The following is a 27500-nucleotide window of genomic DNA, read 5'->3' as shown; positions in this document are numbered from 1 at the left end:
ATATTTTGTGCTGTGTCATTTATTTTAGAATAGAATAGAATTCAACTTTATTGTCATTGCTTATGTCGCAAGTACAAAGCAACGAAATGCATATATAATGGAAAAACTAGAGAAACAGAATACAGAGAGAAAGAACACCTCAGCATTAGCACACAGTTCCACACACACAGAGTCCATGACTTGCAACGGGGATGGGGCGGGGGGGTGCGGACAAACCCAGCACAGTAAGCGGCCATCCGGATCTGCAGCCATTAATCCGGCGCTGATCAACAGACCCGTCATACCATACCGAATTAATTCATTAATGGAGCAAATCTGCCAGCACATCAGGAAAGCTGATAGAAACCGACACCAGCAAAATGAAAGCTGGTATTAAAGCAAGAGGTGGTCCGAGTCTGAAGGGGTTGAATACTCATGCAACAGCATTTTATAGTTTTTCATTTTTTAAAGACAATTATTTTATGTTTTTTTCATATTTTCATTATTTTATCTGCTGACAGAAAAGTAACTTCAAAAGCTACTGGTCTGCAGTAAACATTGGCTTGTTTATTTGCAATGCAGGCAAATCAGATGACTTGAATACATTTACAAGACACAGACACACAGATAGATAGATAGATAGATAGATAGATAGATAGATAGATAGATAGATAGATAGATAGATAGATAGATAGATAGATAGATAGATAGATAGATAGATAGCCATCATACTAAGAACACATATATTTTAGAAAGAAAATTTAAATTTATTTATATATTTATTATATTTATATTTTATTATTTATATTTATATTTTAGACCAAAATGTTTTAAACATGAAACACAGGCATTCAGTCACGCTGGTCTGCGTGTTTCATTGGTGCTGCAATAATCTGTGGTTTTGTTGGGTCTGCTTGCACTCCAGAGGCCATGAGTGACCTCTTCTGTTTCCGTTTCATCTTGTGCGTTCATTAACTGACTGAAGGATCCGGTACAATCCACTAACCCTCACTGAGCAGATACTGGACATTGACTAGCTGTCAGTGTCCAGCGTGTGTGCGCGCTCTCTAGTCTCACAGAAGTTTTCATTTAGCAAAATGAAACCAAGAGATAACTGACCATCTGAATCTGTGGCAAAGAAGAGGGATGAATTTTACGCTTGAAAACTGGATTTATTTTTCTTTTCTTTTCAGGAGGGGAAGTTGTAAAGCCATGTCAGTGCATGACCACTAGAGGGAGACACAGATCAATATATAATACATGTATACACCAGCCAGCTCTTTGTCCACTTTATCAGCTCCACTGACCGTATAGTTTCACTCTGTAGTTCTACAGTTACAGACTGTAGTCCATCTGTTTCTCTGATACTCTGTTACTCTGTTCTTCAGTGGTCAGGACCCCCATGGACCCCCACAGAGCAGGTACTATTTGGGTGGTGGATCATTCTCAGCACTGCAGTGCTGCTGGAGTTTTAAAACACTGTGTCCACTCACTGACCACTCTATTAGACACTCCTACCTTGTCAGTCCAACTTGTAGATGTAAAGTCAGAGACGACAGCTCATCTGCTGCTGCATCAATGGTCACAGGATGCTGCCCACAGGACACCGCCCACAGGATGCTGCCCACAGGATGCTGCCCACAGGATGCTGCCCACAGGACGCTGTTGGCTGGATATTTTTGGTTGGTGAGCTATTCTCAGTCCACTAGTGACACTGAGGTGCACTGAACTGCAGTGCTCAGAATGACCCACCACCCAAATAAGACCTGCTCTGTGAGGGTCCATGGGGGTCCTGACCACTGAAGAACAGGGTAACAGAGTATCAGAGAAACAGATGGACTACAGTCTGTAACTGTAGAACTACAGAGAGCAGCTATACAGTAAGTGGAGCTGATAAAATGGACAGAGTGTAGTTAAAAGCAGGTGGACTTAATGAAGTGGCCAGTCATTTCCTTTGTCTTAGATGGCCCTTTATCTATGAAAAGTATAGAATGAATTTAAATGACTCATTTGTGTTTATATCGATAATTAGGCTCAGATTTGTGTCGTATCCTGGTAACAGCATCAGCTTAGAAACCAGCTGTTAATCCTCATCCTCTGATCTCAAATCCTCACCTTGCAAACACACTGCAGAGTTTCTTAAAGCAGCGGTTTGTCCAAATTTAACACTGACCCCAGATGTAATCAATCAGCCAAGACTAGTTTGGTGTGCAAACTTTAGTTTGATGAAATTCCCAAGTATTCAGCATCGTGTAAACCGTCATGCACTTCCCTTAAACCATAGAGAGATGTTAAGTGAGCTCTATTAGACTCGGTTGTGTGGTTTCCGACACTGTGTGTATAAAAACAGACAAGCTTACAGATAAAATTCAGATTTCAAGATGCCACTGATTCTAGCTTTACTTCTGACACACGTTTGTCCATTTTTATAGATCACAGCATTTCGTACGGTGGTAGAAACCACGTAAGCAAGTCCATTTGAGATTACTAAACAGCTCAGCGTTGTTTGAGGCACGTTTGTATGTTGTTCGGACACTATGTATATCTAACCAATTCATTTGAATTACTTGTTAGTTACATCAGCCTCAGAGCTCCATTGAAAAACGTCAGACACCAAACTTGTTTGGGCTGATGAACTGAGTGCATCTGGGATAAGGAGGGAAAACGTGTTCATTGTATTTTTTAGAACCAATCATTGCTTTAAATTTAAGTAGCATCTCCAAAATGGAAACTTTACAGGAGAAGGCAGAAATGCTCTTTACTTGTATTTATTAATTCTGACCATTTCTCTTGGCCCACACACACAGACACACACATTGTCTAAGCCGCTTCTCCGTCAGGGTCGCGGGGGGGTGCTGGAGCCTATCCCAGCAGTCATTGGGCGGAAGGCAGGATACACCCTGGACAGGCCGCCAGTCCATCGCAGGGCAGACCCATTCTTGGCCCATCCATCATGAAATTTTACACAGTGTGAAAGTGCTTAAATGGTGCAAAACTGGAAAAAATGAGGATGCACATTTTTGTTTGTTTGTTTGTTTGTTGTTTTTTTGTGTTGGGGCATAAACATCTTCTGTCCCAGGCTGTAGTCCAGTGCTGTGAGTGAACAGCAGAGGGCAGCAGAGCTCTGTTGTGAAAGCTGCTTCAGTATGAACTTCTTGATAACTGTGTATGTATTTGGCTCTTAAGGGACTGAATTAAAGCCTTCCAGCTCAGCTGTACATGAGCCCTGTTTCATCACTGATGCCTCTGAGGAGATGCTCATTAGCATCTGTCCGTGAAGAGTGTATTCGCTATATGAGAGCATCCCACTAATTCTGTTACAAAAAAAAAACTGCGCACTGTAAAGCTTTGATGTGACGTGTAAGAAAACATTAGCAGTATTGTTGACAGTGATGGAATCCAAATGTATGAATATTGGTGTGTATGTTAATATGAATGAATTTGCTTATAAACACAGGAATATTAAAATGAAAGCAAACAAGTTTAATATGCAAGGTATTTATTTTATGCATGAATCTTTTCCAAATCTCTCCTGGTGCAAGTTCAGTGTTATCTGTGACCCCAGGGCCTACGAGGCCTTCAGAGATTATTCAACAGAATTATGCTTATATTTAAACTCAGTGTACTACAGTATTACTCTTGATTCGTTGTTGTGTTTTGGATGGAAACAAAATGATGTATTTTTGAAACATCAGTGGAAAACTGGCCAATCTGGAATTGCTTTTTCTCCGTGGTGTTTACACATAGCCAAGGGAGCTCTATTGGTTAAGATTTCAAGTTATAATCATTTGATTAACTATCAGTATAACTACGACGTGACAGTGGAACCAACCGTGTTTGTTTTCCTATGGGTGGGACAGATACCGTGAGAAAATCCATCACTCTGGGTCTTCTGGAAGCTCTAGATACTTCAATGTGAATCCGAGTGGCAGCTGGGTTTGTCAGTGGGTCGATGGAAACAGAAGACAGTGGCAGCAGCTCTACACAAGAGCTCTCTACTGAATGAGTGACTGTGAAAAATATAGTATATATAAATATAATTTTTAATATATAAAAATAGAATGATTTTGCCACAAGCTTCCCATAGTAACCCATAGGGCGGCTAGCAGAAATGAGCTTTATAATAGAGGTGGGTTTTTCATTTATATATTTATATTATACAAGGCCTGGCTGGACTAGTCATGGTTCACCACTAGTTACCATCCAATATCTGATTTGGCAAATCAATGCTTAATCAATGTATATCGCTGCTGTCGGGACAAAACCTCGTATCTCCGTTTTTGTCATTTTTCAGTTTTTGATATAATTTTTGTATGTACATTTCATGATGATTGGACCAAAACAAAGAGCCCAGAATGACTTGGAAAGACGTCTGGTTCCATTGACTTACATTAAAACTACAGTATGTTTTTTCTTTCTCCTGTAAAGTTACCATTTTGGAAATAAAAGGTTTTGTTCCGACAGCAGTGATAAGTTAAACCAAATGTGCTGGGGGTGGAATTTGACAGATCCAAGTGATGGCTGGAGCATCCAGAAGACATCTGGAAACAAACTTGCTTCTTTAAACTGGCTCACAAAATATCAATCACTTTTTAGAAAACAAGAAAAAAAATTTTCATGTATTCATGTTTGTTTACACTTATTCTAATGTTGCATGGTGCAAAAAAATTCTTCATACAAAGAGGTTTTAAATAATAAGGCTTACAAGACTTACTACTTGCATGTGTATTTGAATTTGTGTTTGTATGATTGTCTGAACCTTATTATATTAATGTGTATAATTAATTATATTAACCTTATTACACATTAATGTGTATTAATCAAATCTACACAACTGTGTTCTTACCCCAGATGTAGTCGATGAACATGTTTAATATCCAAAGATTGCTTCTTTCATTTAACACTTGAGCTATAAGGCTAACAAACACTAGAAGTCAATAGTCACCCAACTTTTTTTTCATAAATGCATCCTAAAAACGTCTTTCACCCTGTTTAAGAAGCAAAATGTGAAATGATCTTTTATATCTTCAGTATTCCTTCAAAACGCTGCTGGAGTGTTTCAGATCATATGCTTGCATCCTAAATGCTTTTGTACCCTTCTGAGTTCCTGATGATCCTGATGGTCCCATCAATGAACACAAGACACACTGTAAGATGAAACAGACGCGTCCAACTCTGGAGTGTCTGGCTGGCGTCTGCCCTCAGCCCTGAAGCAGATATAACTTTGTTAAACATTTCATGAAGTCATCAAAGTTTACCAATGATTAAATGGTTAAAGTCTCGGAAACCTTTGGGCGGGGGGTTATTGCAGGTGCACTTTGTAGGTTTACAATTACTGAATACTGCTCATCTGTTTTTGTGACATCTGTGAGCTTCCCTGATCTCTGTAGTTTCTCCTATTAGATCAGAAGGAAAGACAAAGAGATCTTCTGCTGTTTCTCCTGAGAAAAAAAGAGCCCAGTAATCTTGTGTCTAGTAAGATTAGTAAAGAGTAAATAAAATGTTTATATTTATGTATTAGTGACCCCTGGTTCCCATCACCACCATTATAAAATATCTGAATTGAAAGTTTCTCCACAACGAACCGTTTCACTTTAAACCACTCAATGACTTTGTTTACATTTCAAAGATTGAATTACGCAGAAATTGTGAAAAGTCGGTGTAAGTGTGTGTGTGTGTGTGTGTGTGTGTGTGTGTGTGTGTGTGTGTGTGTGTGTAATTGTCTCTGTCGTTTTGTTTTTGTATTGGTGTGACAGCAGTGTGGGAGTGTAAAAAGCAGCGGTGGAAACAGAGCGACAGGTAAACGGAGCAGTGTGTGGGGAGACATACAGCTTTGGATGTTTGGATGCAGTAAATGCTGAGGACACCTCCACTGAGACCACACACTCACACACACACTCTCTATTTGACACAGTGTGTGCAGGCAGTGTGTGGAGCAGAGCAGTAAGAGTTAGACAAATCCTCCCTTCTCTTACAAGCACACACCGGGGACAGCAGAGAAGACCAAAATCAGCAATATAAACACATCAATAATTAAACACGGCCAGAGTGGGTGGGGCCTTGGCTGCTGTTGGTGGGGATCATTGCTAATAAACATCTTCTACTGCCCGCATGATGAACTGACCGGGTCAGTCAGAGGGACTTTACTATTGCAGCCTTTTCATTTCATACCTTGTCTTCTGTCTTCAGTGGTATAAATCTCTGATCTCACAACAGCTTGATTATGATTCTTGGGGAAACGATTCAGCAGATCGTGAAATCTCACATTTCAAACTGTACAGAACTGGAAACACAATACAAAACTGAGAATGCAGTGCATGGTTCACTGTTTCCATAACACAGAGTCAATCTGAACAGAGCATGAGATTTCACGATACACCGGATCTTTTTTATTTAAAAGCGTAAACTGAACTGAATTTTACATTTCAGTTTGGCTTGACTTGATTATGATTCTTTAAAAATGGTTCAAAGCATCAAATTTGACCACATTTTGATCAAAGCTACAGTGCATCACAACGTCTCAAATTTCACCATCAATTCAACTACGATTTCCTTTTTTTACCCAGTTTTTCTCCTCAATTTAGTCGTGTCCAATGCATTTGTTGGCCAGGTCTCTCGCTATCACATCTGCTACCAAGCTGGGAGGGTGAAAGTCTCGCAGAGCCAGTCGTGATCTCATACCGAGAACATCTGGGGGCAACTTGATAAACTTTTGGCGCTGTATTGTGGTGAAATCTGCTGCAAACACAGTTCAGCGAATAACAAAACCACAACACTCTCATTTAGCTCGAATACAAATGCGTGAGCTCATCTTTTCTCAAACATAGCTGTCGATTCTTTTCACATCACTTTTCAGCCATGCTACCTTGTGCTACATATCGCTGCTGTAGGAGCAAAACCTTGTATCTCTAAAATGGTAACTTCACAGGAGAAGGAAAAATCCTGCTTTACTTATAATGTAAGTCAATGGGACCAGACGTGCTTCCAAGTCATTTAGGTTTCTTTTGGCCCATTCATCATAAAATTTACACACAATGTAAAGCCCAACCAGTATTTTCAAAATATGTCAAAAACTGAAAAAGCTTGTTGTCCACTGAACTATGTTGATGCAAGCCTCTTCACTCCTAACCTTGGAATCTGCCCTCACATGGCATTGAATTGGTTTAGAAATTCGGTCTTAGAAACTCTCAGTTTGTTCCCCCCCTAATACGCAGACATTCCCACCCACATTTACCCCAAAAATATTGTTGTCTCCAGATCAATTTTCTCATTACGAGATCATGTCTGACCCCACAAGACTATAATCTATATTATAAACTATCGACTGTAGGTGACTATAGGTGAAGTCTAGCACCTGCTTCCTCCAATACACATGACGTCAGCCACCACATCCTTTCAAACCGCAATGTCAGTGGACACCTGAACGCACTTGGAGGGGAGCTGCCAATTCCATTACGTCAGCTAACAGATGCCTGAGCTGGCTAGCATCACGTCCCCCCAGGGACAGGGAGGTCACGGATGGCTGTGGCATCACTGGGGCTTGCAAATCCTAATTATAGGTCCAGCGCTTAGATAGTTGTGCCAATTTAGAGCCCCCACCAGTCGTGATTCTTTAGGAAACAATGCAGTGCATAAACAAATGATATTCAATACAAAAGTTTGAGTACCCTTGGAACACACTTAAATACAGAAATACAGAGCAAAATTTAGTGCAAACTTACCACTTTGGAAAAAGACTGAAACAGCATAAAATGCGGCCTGTGCAAAGTTAAAGGCATGTTTTATATTTTACATTTAGTTTTTTCCAATATGTTAAATAGAAATGGTGTGCTAAAATTAGTCAATTATTTTTCTAATATGTTAAATACAGCAAATAAATTGTGTTAAAGTGTGTAGAAGTGTGTGTTTATTTTTCATTTATTTTCACACAGAAAATCAGCAAAACGTTTCATTTGACTGGGGTGTCCAGACATTTGCATATGACTAGTCTTTAATTTTGTTTTGTGGTCCAAATTCTAAACACTCATTCTGCAGTCACTCCACAGTCAGTTCTGAAGTGAAAACAGTAAATAGTGAATAACAAGTGGAGCATTTATAGCATTTATTTTGGCCAAAACATTATGACATACATCATATCATTGTTAGAATTGATCACATTATAATTCTATTATAATATTATTAATTGCAGTTAAATATTAGTTTTTGTAAATTGTAATTGATTCAGACCTGTCCAGGGTGTATCCTGCCTTCCGCCCGATGATCGCTGAGGCTCCAAGCACCCACCACGACCCTGAGGGTGAAGCGGCTTAGAAAATGTGTGTGTGTGTGTGTGTGTGTGTGTGTGTGTGTGTGTGTGTGTGTGTGTGTGTGTGTAATTGATTCATTTTTCCTATCAAAAAATTGATGCTATTGAATTGACCTCCTACACACCAGTGCGTCATGATACATACGGTTTTAGTGAGAATCATTTCTTACGAACATCCTGAACATCTGCCTGCTGTCTGGCTGATGGATTGACCAGGCTAGTGAGAAACATCTACCATCACAGCCTTTTCATTTCATACGTTTTACACCAGGGCCATTAACAAAGTCCCTGTAACCTTTTTCTCTTAAAGTGGTAGTATTTCTGTTCACAGTTTCCCCCATTACCCCAAAACAGTCAATCATCAAGACATGCACGGTGTCTGAAGCTTCTTTCTTTAGTTTGCACTGGAGGTAAAAGCTTGGTGTAGCCTTTTCTTCATACCACAAATTTAGTGACAGAAAACACCATGTCAGGACGGCCTCCTCCACTGTCCTTTTAAATGTGGCTTGAACACAAGAAAGTCCATCAGATTTACTGCAAGTATGTGTGTGTGTGTGTGTGTGTGAGATGTCCGGAAGAGGGCAGCCCTGCGGCAGAAGCGTTTTGGGAGCTAAACCTGTTCCTTGTTGGTTTTAGGGAATCTCTGGAGAGGCTTGAGTTACTTCCACATCTCCTACTGTCCTTGTGACCGGTGTGGCTCTGACTGAGACCGGCCTGCTGTGGGAAATACACACACACACACACACACACACACATTCATATGAGCAACTTTAAAGTGATATTTTGGCAAAAAAATGTCCACAGTTTCCCCTGATGATCAGACAAGGTATGCTTGGTTCTTTAGCGTTGTACTGGAGCCAGGGACTGGCCGTCAGGAGAACCGGGACAATTCTCGTCGGGCCGCTATGTGTTTGGGCTGCTGAGAGAGTGAGAAAGAGAGAAAAGTCTGGTCATTTCTAATGTTAGTCCTGCATAAAATAAATGGAGGATGCCCTGGACAAACAGCATGTGCTGGGTGAACACTGGAGTGGACATCTGGGCAGGTTACTGGCCGACTGTATTCTCAGTGCAAATGCTGCCGCCACTAGAACTTTACAACGCTAGAACTTTGGAGAAAACCTTCAAAAAGGTTTAACGCAAAGGGGCGAGTGGGAGAGAAAACAAAGCTGCTTAATGAAGATGGAAAGAAATGAAGACATGAAAGCCCATGAGTTGTTTGAATGCCAGAGCGAGGACTGCAGGGCTAAAGAGCAGAAATGGGTGAGTATCAGTTCAGAGTGGAAAACAACGTGAAATATTACATTTGTAATGAATCTTATAATTAAACAACATTGCCAGTGCCCAAACATCTACCCAGATGAAGGAGCTGGTAAATCAGGTATAATTAAGCCAACCCCGATTACTCTGCTGAGTTAATTTTACTACCAAAATTTCCTTGGTAAGGTTAAACATAATTATTATTGTATGTTTTATTTTTGCCAAATGTTCTTCTAAATGTCTTGGTTTTTGGAATCGAGATTATTGTGTGAAATCGACTCCATTGATTCTCATCACTTGGAATCAGAATTACAGTCAACTCCAAAACGTTTTACCTTGTTAGGTTTTATCAAAGATGCACTAGCTGTGATTTTACAGTGTGGTGCAGAGTTGTCAACGCAGACCTCAAACTTTGTAAGAAACAAAAGATTACAAACACAACAAATGTTGAAAGTGAGAAACTGCATTGTTTTTTTTTGTTTTTTTTAAATACCTTCCCCTTTTTTAATTAGATGCCAGCAACACATATCAAAAAAGCTGGGATTGAAGCAACAAAAGACTGGTAAAGTTGTATACTGCATCTCAGAGAGGCTTTCAGAAGTGAAGATGAGGAGGGATTCACCACTCGGTTAAAAGACTGCACCATCAATTAGTGCAACAATCCAAGAAAAACGTTTCTCAACATAAAACAGCAAAGAATTTGAGAATTTCTTAATCTACAGTTCATAATATCATTATTTAGATAATCTAGAGAAATCTCCCTCAGATGGCAGCGTGTTAAAAACAGACATGATTTTGTAGTGGAAATCACTGCATGGGCTCAGAAACACTTCTGAAAGCCACTGTCTGTGAACACAGCTTATCACTGCATCATAAATAACAGTTAAAACTTTACCATGTAAATAGAAAACCGTATATAAACAGGATACAAAAACGCTGCCGCCTTCTCTGGGTCTGAAGACATTTAAGATGCATTTGAATTTTTTATATTTTTTTTTTAAACTATGGACGCCACGTTCTCTGGGCTAAAGAGGAGAGGCACCCTCTGCACAGTTCAAAAGACAACCATCTTTGATGGTTTAGGGGGCATTAGTGCACATGGCGTGGGTGACGTGCTCATCTGTGAAGGCGCCATTAAAGCTGAATGATATAAACATGTTTTATCAACATCTGCTGCCGTCCAGACGACGTCTTTTTCAGGGAAGGCCTTGATTATTTCAGCAAGACGATGTTAAACCACATTCTGCATGTATTACAGCAGCACTGCTCTGTATTAAAAGAGTCCAGACGCTAAACTGACCTGCCTGCAGTCCAGACCGGTCACCACTGAGAACATTTGGCTCATTATGAAATGAAAGATGCTGAAAATGAGCCCCTGAAACTGACGATCAGCTGAAATCCTGAATCAAACCAGAACAGAAAACATTTCACTGTCAGAGCTACAGCAGCGTCTCCTCAGTCCCCAAACACTGACAGAGCTGTTAAAGACGAGGTGATGAAGCTCAGCGGTAAACAGACCCGCCCCAGCTTTACTGGAATGTGTTGTTGGCATTAAATTCAAAATGGGAAGATATTTTCAAAAAACAATCAAATTTATTTTTACATTTAACATGTAACATAAACATTTAATATGTTGTCTTTGTAGCATTGTAAATTAAATATAGGGTTTAAATAATTTGCATGTCATTGTATCCAGTGTTTATTTACATTTTACACAATGTCCCAACACTTTTAGTTGTAGCTAATGTTAGCTGGCTAGCCTTCAGTATGAGTAGTTTCAGCTAACAACTAGTTTTTGCTAATTTTTTAATCTTAAATCATCAAAAAATAGCAAATATTGATTTAATCTAAAAAAATTACCAGGATTTGCCCCCCCCACCCCCCAACACACACACACACACACACACACACACACACACACACTTCTGGACAAAACCTGGTGCTTGTAAAACAATTTCATCCCACTCAAGCGTGAATGTAAATATGAGGGGGTGAGTACTGACCCGTACAGTCCATACACCGGCCTGAGCGGATCCACGCTGACCCCCAGCCTTCGGCCCCACAGAGCAGCAACCCTCTGAGACCCTCATCATCACCCCCTCATCCTTCTGACAGACGAGGGTTAATCAGTCTCACTGGGACTGCTGGAGCTCACACTGCAGCTCACACACACACACTCACACACACACACACACACATGTAGGAGTGTCAGCTCACAAAGCTCCTCCACTCTATGTCTCTCTCTCTCTCTGTTTCTGCTTCCCCCATAATTCTCTCTCTCTCTCTCATTTCAGTTTTATCTTTAACCTTCCAGCTCAAGTTGTGTCTGCGACTTTGTCAGTGTCACTGATTCTCGTCCTTATGCTGACTCCTGTTAAAGAGATAGTCCTGTAAAAAATGGGAAATTTCCCCCTTTTTCTGTGAAAATGTTGTTAATCAGTGAATGATTCATGTCTAAATTGTATCTCTTTACTTTTCTATCAGCACTACAAGGTTAATGTGTTAAATGCAGCTAACAAATAAAGCCAATTATATCCCACCAACTAGAACTCACCTCAAACCATGCTCAGCTCATGTGGTTTCAGACACTGTGACTGCTTTCTCTCAAAATGCACAGAAAAAGACCTATGACCAATTATATATATATATATATATATATATACACACACACACACACACACACACACACATATATATATAATCATATATATGCAAGATGTTAAAAAATGAGTGACACAAAAATGGACATTTACATATATATATATATATATATATATATATATATATATATACACACACACACACACACACACACACACACACACACACACACACACACACACACATATATATATATATATATATATATATATATATATATATATATGTAAATGTCCATTTTTGTGTCACTCATTTTTTAACATCTTGCACTTGAAAAACATGTTAGGGTTACAATTTATTTATAGTTTCAAATAAAAGAGTAAGCTATTTTTATAATTACACCTTCTTGAGCTTCAATTTAGCAACGCTGGTTTTTACTTTAATCATATAGAATTCCAAGCAGCACAGAAGAGCACTTCCTCACAGTCATGTGTAAAGGAGTGTCATATTTTGAGGTGAAAAACATTTTTTCTACTATTTTAACTGCAATAATCTCTACATGACAATGAAATACATGGTTAAATTGACATAAAGAAAACAAATAAATATTATAAAATATATCATGAAAGTTGTGGTCCCCAGGAGTCGCGTCACACTGATGACGTTACTCGACCTCCTTTCACCTGTTTTCTGAGGATCTATGAAGAAAAGCTCATGGTGAGTCCACTGCGTCTCTCAGTTCTCAGAGATCTTCTCATTCAGCTCATGATCTCATATGAAGCTTCTAGATGACGTCACTGGTGTGACCGACTTTATTCTGAGGTCACTGTGAAAAAATAGAATATAAATGGATTAAATTCCATATTTTAGTGGATGTTCCAATGCATTTTTCATTATATATTAAAATGTCTCTGGTGTTACTTTTATTCTGTGTAACACCAGTGACGATCAGTGACACCAGTGACTCCTGTGGGGAGACAGAAAAGTGGATGTTTCTGTAGAACGACCCAGATATATGTTTTTAGCATAGCTGCATTTTCATATCAATGCAGCAAGCCAGATTACTTTCCCTGCTATCTGTTGGCCACTACAGACGCAGGTCACTAAAGCCTAAGCAGGTTTAGGGTTGCAGAGCAACAGTAGGGCAGGAGGTTGTTTCTGTGCTGTGACGTGGCCTGATGTTGTTTTTAAACGTATATATCCCTCATTAGTTGTTTTTTTCAGCCATCTCCTGCTCAGTGTGGGGTCAAGGCTGTGTATCAAGGGGTTTCTGTGTGTCTCACCACATTACAGTATGTTGTGACAGGTTCTGGTTGATGTGAAGTTTGCAAAAAATTCTAATGAAAAAGCTACATCATCATGCCGTGTATAACATTTCAGTAGCTCCTACTTAAAACACCTTCTTGCTGCTGATTATAGCAATATGACAAATTTCTGTCCATTTTTTTCTAAATAAGCAAATTTCAGACACCAAACGTGTCTCGGCTGATCGGCCAATCAATCACTTTAACTTCATACAAAACAGCTGTGCTTATAACCACAACCCTTCTTTTTTCAAAAGGACTCCAGCATACACACACTCTGCCCTTCCATCACACACACACACACACACACACACACACACACACACACACACACACACACACACACACACACACAGGCACCAATTACGCCAGACTCTATGGTCAACAACTCTGACAGGATGTTCAGACGGTTTATACGCGTGTGAGAAGCTCAAAAACTGTCAGAGAAGTTGTCAGGTGGCCAAGAGAAAACGAGCGCTGGCCGCGCTGACCCTTCTGGACAAACAGATCACCTGTGGAGGAGCGAGAGAACATCCCTCCATCCCTCTCTCTTTCTCTGTCCTCCTGTGGTTTCCCTCTCTCTCAGAGTGTGTGTGTGCGTGTGTGATTGGCAGCCTGTCAGCTGTGGGCCGAGTGTGGTCAGGTGATGCTTTTTTCCCTCCCTGTCTCGTCTCTGCCTTTTATTAATCACACTATTGACAGACACCCAGAGTGACAGGCTCTAATAAGAGAGAAAACCATGAGACAGAGAGAGAGAGAGAGAGAGAGAGAGAGAGAGAGAGAGAGAGAGAGAGAGAGAGAGAGAGAGAGAGAGAGAGAGAGAGAGAGAGAGAGAGAGAGAGAGAGAGAGAGAGAGAGAGAGAGAGAGAGAGAGAGAGAGAGAGAACAGAGATAACAGAGATGGGAAGAGAGGGTTTGAGAGAAAGAGTGAGAAAGAGAATGACAGAGGATGACAGACAGAAAAAAAGGGATACATGAAAGAAAAAGAAAGATGGAAAGAGATAAGGAGGGGGAGAAAGAAAGAGGGAATAAAAGAAAAAAATAATCAAAGTGGAAAAAAGAATGGAGAGTGAAAGAAAGAGAAGGGAGAAGTAGAGAGAGACAGAAAGAAAAGAAAGAAGGACAGGGAGAGAGAAATGGACAGGGAGAGGGACTGAAAGAAAGAGGAAGATGGGGAGAGAAGAAAAGAAGAGATACAAAACAGAGAGAGACAGAGAGAATGAAAGAAGGAGAGAGGGACAAAGAGACAGAGAAAAAAAAAGAGGGTGAGAGACTGAACTGGATGCTCCTCAGGCTGTTAATATCAGTTTAATTTGCCCTCAGTGCCACTCGGTGACTTTGCCACACACACACACACACACACACACACACACACACACACACACACACACACACACATACTACACACTCACACTCAAACACATCCTGGCCCGCCACTCATCAATGTTTCATTGCTTCCCAGCAGAGGCGAGCTTCAAAAAGTAGAACACGGTTCTGATTGTTGCCCATGTACCAACACACACACACACACACACACACACTTCACTCCCAAACCCCCTCACTAGGCCACGTTGGTGATGAGTGTCTTTTATCTGTGCCAGAGCATCGCAGGTCAAAGGTCATGTGGAGATAACGATGCAGACATGAAACTGTAGGTGTGTGTGTGTGTGTGTGTGTGTGTGTGTGGTGGGTGTGTGTGTGTGTGTGTGTGTGTGTGTGTACCTGTACAGGTTCCCTGTCCCTCAGGACTTCAGCCAATCAATTACAGCTCCCCCAGCTCGGGGCTCAGGGCCGGCTGCTTAGCCATGTTAATGAATGGTGGGGAAACTCAGGCAGATTCATGTTTATTGAGTGTAGCTTCATACAGTGAAGGTTGTGATGGTGTTACTGGAATGTTTGTTGTTGAAGTAAATAAGTAAATAAACCATCGAGTTTCTGCCCTTCTCCCTCTCCAAATACGAAGCCCTTCCCAAATATAGTTGATCAGATAAGTCAAAGAGTTTTGTGTAAGAGTAGACAAAAGTATGTCACATAGCTAAACACTGCACTTCTGAAAGACTCCGCCTCTCTGAACTGCTCTTTATACCCGTTCACGTTACTGACCTGCTGCCAATCAACCACCAGGTGTTTCTTAAGCATTACACAACTTTACAAGCCTTTTGTTCCCCTGTCCCAACTTTTTGGGATGTGTTACCAGTATCAAATTCAAAATGGGCAAATATTTTTCAAAAAACAATAAAATTTCTCATTTTCAACATTTGATTTGTTGTCTTTGTGCTATTTTCAATGAAATATTGGGCGTAAATGATTTGCACATCATTGCATTTTGGTTTTATTTACATTTTGCACAGCATCCTAAGTTGGGAAACGGGGTTGTCCTTTTGTTCATTTATATAGATAACAGTCTCAGACAGTGTCAGAAACAATGTAAGCAAGACTGTCTGTCTTTACAAATCAACATAGTTAAAGCCGCATGTGCACTGAAAAAACCTCTTTGTTAAAACTTGAGTTTAAATTCTAAAACTTAGGTGTATATATATATATATATATATATATATATATATATATAGTGTCCTCTGCAGACCAGCTTTTGCTCTGCCGTGTTGAACGGTATAAACTCTAACGCGAAGCACATGCAGAATGGACTTAAACTTTCCGATAGGGAATGTAATCGCATACAGGCGTTTACACAGACATTACTCTTCTATTTAATGGATTATTTACAGAATTACCAACCTTGATCAATCGGACAGAAACTGTATTCCGAATGGCCTCAATCGGACTAGATTATTCTGACCGAAGTGTTTACATGGACATATTCTATTCCAGTTGATCTATTAGTTGAATTATTAATTAATTATCAGGCTGCATGTAAATGTAGCTACTGATCTAAAGTCCAGTTGTTTATCTTAAATGATTTTCCAAATTACAACTTAATGTTTTAACTATAGAAATAGCAAATAGAAAAATAAAATAACAAGCCTAGAGTCAAGATCAGGTGTTCTTAAAAAATATATGATACAGAGAATATGATACAATTATGTTCTCCCAATAAAGGTACTGAAGAGGTTCCATTGAGGGTAATAGAAGGAGAACCATCCTAGTGCGCGTTTAGTTTTTATCTACGAGTGTAGCTACGTGTTCTCTGCAGAGGATGTTATCTTCACCTTAGAAAAAAAACAAGACGTCATTTGACGAGGCGTGTTCAAACCAGTGAGCACACCACTGTACTTCAGTGTAGTGTGTCCAAACTTTTGACCGGAACTGGGATTGTTGTTCCCCGTCGACTCCTCAAAGTGCCAGGAAAAAACAAAAACTTTCTCTTCTTTTTCCCTGCGCGCCATATTCATCAGAAGCACTTCCTCCCCTCCAATCAATACTTTTTACTTTCACTAAACAATAATCATTCATCAAGTCAAACCCTGATGTCTGAGCAGAAGCGAGCGTATCGGTTTCAGATCCGAACCTGAAAGCACCAGATGATCCGCAGACTTAACGATGCCATTTGTCTCGTTATTCCGGGGTGGCGTCACCTGTCTTACCTGTGCATACAGAATTCCTGTGGGGGAAATTACAGTCTTAATTGAAATTGATTAATTACGAAAGTAAAAACGGAGATACTCAAACTATGAAAGCATTTACTACACAGTTTAATAATTCATAATATTTGCTCATAAATGCTCCATGAGGAGCAGGTCTTTAAAAGGAAAGTTTATGAGCTAATGGGCATTTAATGTTGTTCAGACATTACGCAATATCTATATACATTCTGTAAGTCATGCATAACAGTGCATTAGGATTTTGCACAACAGAGTTTGTACATTTGTACATGTGGAACAGGACAGGCTGATTTGAGGGGTCTTGAGGTTTGAATTGATGTGAAATAGTTTATCGTTCATTCAACCTAAAATTTAGCATTTAATGTATTTTTTTTACTTGGACAAAATCTGTTAAACTGCTTGTTACCACACTAGGTAAATATTTTAGGTTGAGATTTAGGCTAAAGTTTGAAAACCCCAGATGTGGTTAAATACACACTCAAATATGATATATTAAATATATACTCAGATATTTTAAATATACACTCAAATATGATATATTAAATATACACTCAAATATGATATATTAAATATACACCCACATATGATACATTAAATCTACACTAAAATGTGAAATATTAAATATATATTCAAATATGATACATTAAATACACACTCAAATATGATATATTAAATATATACTCAGATATATTAAATATACACTCAAATATGATATATTAAATATATATTCAAATATGATATATTACATATACACTCAAATATATTAAATATATATTCAAATATGATACATTAAATACACACTCAAATGTGATATATTAAATATTCTCTCAAATATGATATATTAAATATATATTCAAATATGATATATTAAATATACACTCAAATATGATATATTAAATATACACTCAAATATATTAAATATATATTCAAATATGATACATTAAATACACACTCAAATGTGATATATTAAATATTCTCTCAAATGATATATTAAATATACACTCAAATATGATATATTAAATACACACTCAAATATGATATATTAAATATATATTCAAATATTATATAATAAATATATATTCAAATATGATATATTAAATACACACTCAAACATGATATATTAAATATATACTCAAATATGATATATTAAATATACACTCAAATATTATATAATAAATATACACTCAAATATTATATATTACATATACACTCAAATATGATCTATTAAATATATATTCAAATATGATACATTAAATACACACTCAAATATGATATATTAAATATATACTCAAATATGATATATTAAATATACACTCAAATATTATATAATAAATATACACTCAAATAGTATATATTACATATACACTCAAATATGATATATTAAATATATATTCAAATATGATACATTAAATACACACTCAAATATGATATATTAAATATATACTCAAATATGATATATTAAATATACACTCAAATATGATATATTAAATATATATTCAAGTATGATATATTAAATATACACTCAAATATGATATATTAAATATACACCCAAATATTATATATTACATACACAATCAAATATGATATATTAAATATACACTTAAATATGATACATTAAATACTCACTCAAATATGATATATTAAATATACACTCAAATATGATATATTAAATATATATTCAAATATGATATATTAAATATACACTCAAATATGATAGATTAAATATACACCCAAATATTATATATTACATACTCACTCAAATATGATATATTAAATATACACTTAAATATGATATATTAAATATACACTCAAATATGATATATTAAATATACACTCAAATGTGATATATTAAATATACACTTAAATATGATATATTAAATATACACTTAAATATGATATTAAATATACACTCAAATATGATATATTAAATATACACTCAAATGTGATATATTAAATATACACTTAAATATGATATATTAAATATACACTCAAATATGATACATTAAATACACACTCAAATATGAAAATTTTCACATTTTTAGCATATAGAATTTGTTTGTTTTATTTTTGTCCCTATATACTCAGTTCAGCAAATAAACCATAATTGTGCATTGAAATGTGCAGAAGTGTCTCTGTAGATGGGGCTTTAACTTATTTTATTAGAAATTCAACAAAACATGTAATTTGGCCAGTGGTGCCCAAACTTTGTCATAGAACTGCAAGTGAAAAACTATTTACAGAAAAATAAAAATGTTGTAGCTACATTTATTACTATTATGAATTTGACCTATTTATTTACATTTGAAAATCCTCGTTCCCTTTACATTGTGCAAACATTTCGTGATGAATGGACCAATAGAAATGTTCCAAAATTACTATATAATATAGTGTTACACTAAAATACATTTTAAATCTAAAGCTAACAGGAATTAAAACAAAACTTGTTTCCTTTGTTACCAGTTGCTAATAGGTGACACATAAAACATGTCATTACCAAATTAGCTAAATTTGTCTGGCTTACTTGTGGCCACATCCTTGGTTTATTCTGGCCCAGTATACGACTGGATCCTCACCCCAGATCTGGCCCACACACTGTAAAGTGAGTAGAACTATAGGATATGGCCCAAATTTGACCCCAATTTGACCCGACTACATCATTGGTCAAAAATATTTAATTATTTTTATTTATCTCTTAGTCAATTAACACTCACATAAGAAAGCCAGAATCGGCCCAAAACTGACTGCTATCTGGGTATTTCCCTCACCTGCTAGGGCACAGTGATGAGATCAATCAGAACACATTAGATTTGGATTCAGCAATAAATAAATAAATAAAAAAATCGATATAAAATATTACTGCACACTTTTAAATATAACTTTTTCTGTTTTTTATAGAGGATGTTTACTTAATTTCACTTAGAAAATCAACTAAACTTAATTTATGTACGGGGACAAAACTGCACAACAGAGGACAAACATAAGGCCACACACATTCCTTTAATTCTGAACCTTGATATTAAAAACCATAGGGCTGTTCATGAAATGTGACAGAAGGACAGCAGCAAGAGTGAAAGGGAAGGTTTACAAGACAGCAGTGCGTCCTGCTATGATGTACGGTTTGGATACTGTGGCTCTGTCTAAAAGACAGGAGGCTGAGCTGGAGGTGGCGGAGATGAAGATGCTGAGATTTTCGTTGGGAGTGACAAGGATGGACAAGATTAGAAATGAGCAGATCAGAGGGACAGTGAAGGTGGAGCAGTTTGGAGATAAAGCCAGAGAGGCCAGGTTGAGATGATTTGGACATGTGTTGAGGAGGAACAGTGGATATATTGGTCAAAGAATGTTGGAGATGTAGCTGCCGGAGAAGGAGAAGAGGTAGACCTCAGAGAAGGTTTATGGATGTAGTGAAGGTGGACATGGAGATGGTTGGTGTGAAAGTAGAGGAGGCAGTGGATAGGGCAAGATGGAGGCAGATGATCCGCTGTGGCGACCCTAAAGGGAGCGGCCGAAAGAAGAAGAAGGGGCTGTTCATGAAATAATCTCCGACCACCATGCCACTGCTAACAAACTATATTACTCAGCAGAAATAAATTATTCTTTTGATTAATATTAATAAACAAGTGGAAGGCAGCGATATGACTTACTAGCAATTCACCTTTCTCCTCATGCCCTCGCATAACTGCCACAATCTGTGTCACGATGGTCAATCGAAACAGATCAACATTTGTGTGGATGTGCTTACGTGCAGTTTGTAGATGACTCGATTTGTTGGTGACTCGGTTTGTTAGTGACTCGTTTTGTTGATGACTCGGTTTGTAGATAACTCAGTTTGTTGGTGACTCAGTTTGTTAGTGGCTCAAGTTTGTTGGTGACTCGGTTTGTTGATGACTCGGTTTGTTGGTGAATCGATTTTTTGGTGACTCGATTTGTTAGTGACTCGTTTTGTTGATGACTCGGTTTGTTAGTGGCTCAAGTTTGTTGGTGACTCGGTTTGTTGATGACTCGGTTTGTTGATGATTCAGTTTGTTGGTGACTTGGTTTGTTGATGACTCGGTTTATAGATGACTCGTTTGGTGGTGACTTGATTTGTTGGTGACTTGTTTAGTAGATGATTCGGTTTGTTGATGACTCGGTTTGTAGATGACTCGGTTTGTTGGTGACTCAGTTTGTTGATGACTGAGTTTGTTGGTGACTCAGTTTGTTCATGATTCGGTTTGTTGGTGAATCGGTTTGTTGGTGAATCGGTTTGTTGGTGACTCGGTTTGTTAGTTTGAAATGGCACAGGAAATGTAGGAAGATGGTGATAGAGTCACATAAACATCACACAAACGATAAAACAACTCTAGTAACTAGTTCATGAATGAGAAAATGTCTGACCACATTTGCTCCTATTTGCTCCTAATGTCATGTTAAATCTGGAAGTGTTTTATGAGTCTAGGCCAGTGTATATTGTTTGCATGAAAGATTTGTTGTGTCATTTTATTTGTTTGAAAAAAATAAATAAATAAAACTACATTATGGATGTATTTGTGAATTCACGCCATGTTGTGTGGCGCTAGTATGAGGAGAGACTGATTGAGGGAAAGGAGAAAACTCTAAAAGCTTGGGCTTGAGCTCTGGGCAGCTTCTGCTTGGAGCTAGTAGGCTGGACGTCCCTTATGAATTGTGGAAGGACTGACATAGGACTGAGGAGCAGGGAGGAGATGGGGTGGTGGTGGAGATTGTAAATGTGTGATAAATATAGGAATTAACAGGGTGTTAGATTGGGAGGAGGAGGGATTTCAGAACTGGTCCTCTTCCAATATTGCAGATATTTCAGTCCAGGCCACGATTTTAACATATTTGCATTTACGGCATCTGGCAGACGCTCTAATCCAGAACGACTTACAATCTGATCATTTTACACAGGGAGTGTTAGGAGTCTTAGTCTATAGTGTAGGGTGTTTACCCAGGGTGGGGACTGAACCCCAATCTACAGCATAGAAGGCAGAGGAGGTACCCACTACACTATCCAACCACTATATACCCACTACACTATACCAACCACTATATACCCACTACACTATACCGACCACTATACACCCACTGCACTACACCAACCACTATATACCCACTACACTACACCAACCACTATATACCCACTACACTATACCAACCACTATATACCCACTACACTATACCAACCACTATATACCCACTACACTATACCAACCACTATATACCCACTACACTACACCAACTACTATATACCCACTACACTATACCAACCACTATATACCCACTACACTATACCAACCACTATACACCCACTGCACTACACCGACCACTATTAAGAGTTCACTTTAATCATTGGTGCTAGTATGAGGGTAGACTAATTGAGAGGGGAGAGAATGTTGAAACCTTAAGCTAGAGTTCTAGGCAGCCTCTGCTTGGAGACAGAGGGCCGCACCCAAAAAGAACACCAAGTTAAATTCGGAACTGTTCAGGTCTTGGGCTGTGTTCGGGTGAATGAGAAGTATGTCTGAGAAAGACATTAGTCCAGAGGTCTCTCTCCTGCAAGAGCTAACGGTAAAGCAGCGTTGTGAGAACTCCAACGGCTTAGAAAGAGAACGTGCTATGAGTGTTTGCCAGAGGGATATGGAAGGGCTAGATTCTGAATGAGGGGTTGGTCAGATGGTGGAGCATTTGAGTGCCCAAGTTTTTGTGTGGTGCACTAAATTTGTGTGGTTTGATGGAGGGCTTTAGCTTGAGTAGGTAAAGAGGTCTGATTAGGTTGGTACTTTGTATGGCATGTGTGGGTTAAAGTAGGATACTGCTATTAAGGTCAGTAAGATGAGAGGAAAGATGATGAATGGAGCAGATTAATTTGATTTGTTTTAATGTTGTTGTTGAGCTGCTTAATGGACATCTCAGTCTCTGATGAGCAATCCAAGGGTGATAGTGAAAAGGTGGAATTCCCTGGAGCATGACAAAGAACCTTTGAGAGGAACCAAGACTCAACAGGGGAACCCTTCCTTCTCTAGTCTAAACCGGATTGTGATGATGAGAATTTATCAGTGGTGGATGAAGTACACAGTAAAGACACCCAAGGTAAAATATTACTCCAGTAAAAGTAGAAACTTAGGTTCACAAATGAGTTTCCTTCACTCTACTGCATCTGTAGGTCTCTGTTCATAAACATAAACCAGCCAAAACTAACTGTACTGCTGCACAAGCACAAGAAGATGCTCGCAGATCTGAAAACCGAAAGTCTGTTTAATGAGAGAGTTGTCAGAATGAAACACAGTCTCAGGGTGAATCCAACATCGAAATCCAAAACCAAGCAAGAGTCAAAAATCAGAGCAGTAGGGCAAATCCAAAAGAGCAAAAGCCAGGAGTCAGAGAAAGCCCACTCAGTAGTCCAGGGAAACAGCAATACCTCACAATGAGTAGACCAAACCAGTGACCATTTAAAGCCTGAGACAAACAGGCACAGGTGAATAGAATTAGAATTCAGGTGACCTAGAACGAGGCAATTGCATGTGATTGGAGGGAAGGATGACATCACCGGCACTGGAATCATGGGAAATGGAGTCCTGGAGCATTCCAGGCAAGGCAGGGGAACCCAGAAACGTGACACATGTTTGCTATAAAATGAAATGGTGTTTGTAGAAATTCAGAAAAAAGCCGCGTCAGTCTCGACTGCATATGTGGACTTATTTCTATATTGTGCTCTATTTACACAAAGTTAGGTTAGTTCATCATTTATGTTGAACAGACTCTCCCAAAGTTTTACGCTGCTGCGCTGACGTTGAACCGTGTGCTGCACTGGGTCGGTATGACCAACAGGTCAAAACCAGCTCTAAACAAAGTGACCGCTGGGCCCTGATTGGTGCTCTGGCTTTGCGCTTCTTTCGTTTTGTCATGTTACGTTTTTATACACACAGAAACCAAAAGGAATGACAGATTTCTCAAAATGTAGGAGGAAAAAGTCAGATATTAGACTCTGAAATGTAGTGGAGTGAAAGGAAAAAGTCGCCCAGAACGGAGAAACTTCAGTACAGATACACCAAAAATACTAAAGTACAGAAACCAATTACATTTACTCAGTTACTCAGTTACTGTCCACCATTGTTGAATTTATAGGGTGTTTGATTAGAAATTTCAATAACTCCATTAAATATATCTACCCTCCCTGTTCACTCCTGCCTTGTGCTTCCACTCACTGGCCCCTTCACAAACTTTACCTACCAACCTTCCAGTGTTGCTGGGGTTTTGGCAAGTGTCACTGCTATGTCAAGAGTGGTATACCACCCAAGAATATAAATTCCAAGAGTGGCTCTGTGATTAGAAACTGACCATGGATGAAGGGCTAGAGGATGGCTAACACAAACTGTGCATCAGGAGAGGGCCTACAGTCTCTAACTGGACAGCAGGAAGGTGGAGATCCAGGGGTAGCCAGTGGCTATATGCTTGTAGCATTACTTTCCTGCCAAAGCAGAAAGCAACATTCAGGAGAGACCTACCAGCAGCCCTCTCCCTCACTGCTCTTAATTCTTTCTTCTTTCTCTCCTTTTTCAGCCCTGCAAATCAGAGCAGAGAGTAGAGTGTGTTTCAGTGCACCGTCTTCATTCCAGGAAAGGAAATGAAGTCCATGTTGGGAGTATTAATCCACCAAATGCCTATTCAGAATGAATCCACCCAACGCCCACTCAGTATTAATCCACCAAATGCCCATTCGGAATGAATCCACCCAATAACCACTCGGAATGTATCCACCCAATGCCCACTTGGAATAAATCCATCCTATGCCCACTCGGAATGAATCCACCCAATGCCCACTCGTAATGAATCCCTCTAATGCCCACTCGGAATTAATCCACCAAATGCCCACTCGGAATTAATCCACCCAATGCCCACTCGGAATGAATCCACTGCAATGCCTGTATCATGAAATACCATGAAAATGTGATTATAAACAACAGCCCATCTATGTTGGTCTTGATGGATTAATTAAGTTTACATTAAATTTACTTGGCTGTTTTAGGTAATTCTTATTGTAAGTTTTGGCACCCAAATTACATCAAGATATATTCTGATTCCTCTCTGACAGAAATGACATGTTCCAATCAATAGTGCCATTCATCTGACATCAACAACCTTCCTCGCCTTTTATCTGCTTGAATTATCTGCGCCTTGCAGTAGTTTATACGGAAAACTTGTGAAATGGTTTCGCCTCAGTGCAACACTTTACTGCCAGGCTCAGCGCCGTCCAGTCAGATTTTGTAAAGATGTATTCCAAACTGTGAATCAGCCTTCCTACCTCATTAGCAACACTATACCTCAAACACTGTTAGCCAATGAGCTTGGTGCAAACGTGTGCCTAAAGCTACATTTAGCAACAGCCGTTTAGTAAGACAGTAGGTTAAACATCATGCTATGGCTGTCAATTTCAGTAAAATCACATACTGTATGAACAAACACTTGAGCTTCAGTCGTGGAGCTGTAGATTAACATCATCTGATTACACCAACTCCACCAGACAGTTACCTCAGCAACTCAATACTTTAAATTACTTCAGATTTAACAGAATAAGCAACAGAATAAATCCTGACCCACTCACAAGGTCTAAAACCAAACACATCTACTTACTGAATTAAAACATCATAAAATAGCAGAAATGATCCAACCAATGCTTACCGGATGGTAGAAAGAGACAAGGAGCTCTGTTTAAATGGGCAGCAGCAAAAAAACGAATACACTTAATGGGGGTCGAGGTTAAAGGTAATTTCTCATCGTGGTTTATTATGTTGAATAATTAAAAGGGGGTTCACAATCATTATATTGCAAAAAAAGTTTGAATTTCCATCAAATTACAGCAATGGAGCTCAGCTCTGTTTGCTGTTGAGATGAACCTTCTGCTTCACTCCAGCCATGTTTTCGAACGTCTGAGCACGACTGACTGTTAAGAGAAAGAAAGACTTAGACTTAGACTTAGACTGACTTTGTCATTCAAATTTACACCATACAGTGCGCATTAGAACGAAGTTACGTTGCATTGGCTCAGAGTAGATCAGAAAAGAGAAAATAAAAAAAGTAATACAATGCAGTGCAAAGTGTAGTGCATATGTAAACATATGTATATAAATACATTCTAAATACGTCTCTATAGAGAGTGTCCTGCACTGGAGCTCCCACGTACAGAGTACTCAAACAGGAATCGGAGCAGTGTTTTATTTAGAGTCCAGCCGTGTTATGGCGTGTGGGACGAAGCTGTTTCTGAACCTGGCTGTTCTGCTTCGAAGACTTCGGAACCTCTTTCCAGAGGCCAGCAGTGGGAACAGTCCATGGTGGGGGTGGGAGGGGTCTCTGTTTACGTTCTGAGCTCTGGTCAGACAGTGACTTGTATGGGAGGGAGTAAAGTCCCAATCATTTAGACGACATTCAGCTACAGCTCAACCACCCAGCTGTCCAGAAGGACTCAACAAGATGTCCATCCATCCATCCATCCATCCATCCATCCATTTTCTAAGCCGCTTCTCCGTCAGGGTCGCGGGGGGTGCTGGAGACTATCCCAGCAGTCTTTGGGCGAAATGTGAGCCCTTCAGTTTAGCCATAGACGTGATTCCTGCTGTTACTGTGCTACAGAGACTATTGATGAAAGAGGCAGATGAGGATCAAAACTATGAAACATACTTTGCTTACAGCTGTACAGAAGAGCTTTTCTGACGGGGGAACAAAATCTGCTCTTCACCACTGCAGCAGTTGATCCAAGGTCACTAATGTTAGCAATACTAGCTAATGCATGTTATTTAAAATCAGCTAGATTGTTGGATCGATGGACTGGCGACCTGTCCAGGGTGTATCCTGCCTGTATCCTGCCTTTGGAACACATTCACTTCAAAATAATCACCTTATGATAAATAGAATTTATTTAGCTTCTCTTTAAAAGAAATCAACAAATCTTTTTACAAGTTGAGATTTAGGGGTTGTGCTTTGGGCCACCACTCTAAATTTAAACCTCATATCTCCATTTTTGTCATTTTTCAGTTATTCGCATAATTTGAAAATGCCTTTAGATTGTGGGTAAATTTCATGAAGACCCAAAATGACTTGGAAAAAATTCTGGTTCCATTGACTTAAGTAAAGTAGGTTTTTTCTAAGTTCTAATTTTGGAGATACAAGGTTTTGTTCCGACATCAGGATCAGATTGTGGAATCGGCCAAAAAAGTTATAGAAGTGCATCTCCAACTGCGGGGGTGTGTATCGCTGTGCATGTACTGCTAGGAGCCTAGAAATGCCTTAAAATGAGGAATAAAAGGACGAATGATGCTCAGTCTGGTGGCTGGTGGTGGTGGGGGTGTCAGAAAGTCAGTGGGATGGACAGCCAAAGGGCAAACTCCCACAGCACACTGCAGCCACACACACATATACACACTGTCACTCTCACAAAACAGGCGTGTTAAAAATGCACTCTTTTTTATTTTTTAACAAATCTATGTGTCCAGTTAAGGT

This window comes from Pygocentrus nattereri, chromosome 30 (genome assembly GCF_015220715.1).
Source record: "Pygocentrus nattereri isolate fPygNat1 chromosome 30, fPygNat1.pri, whole genome shotgun sequence".
NCBI lineage: Eukaryota > Metazoa > Chordata > Actinopteri > Characiformes > Serrasalmidae > Pygocentrus > Pygocentrus nattereri.
The sequence above is the reverse complement of the archived record's forward strand: the minus strand, read 5'-3'. Positions refer to the sequence as shown.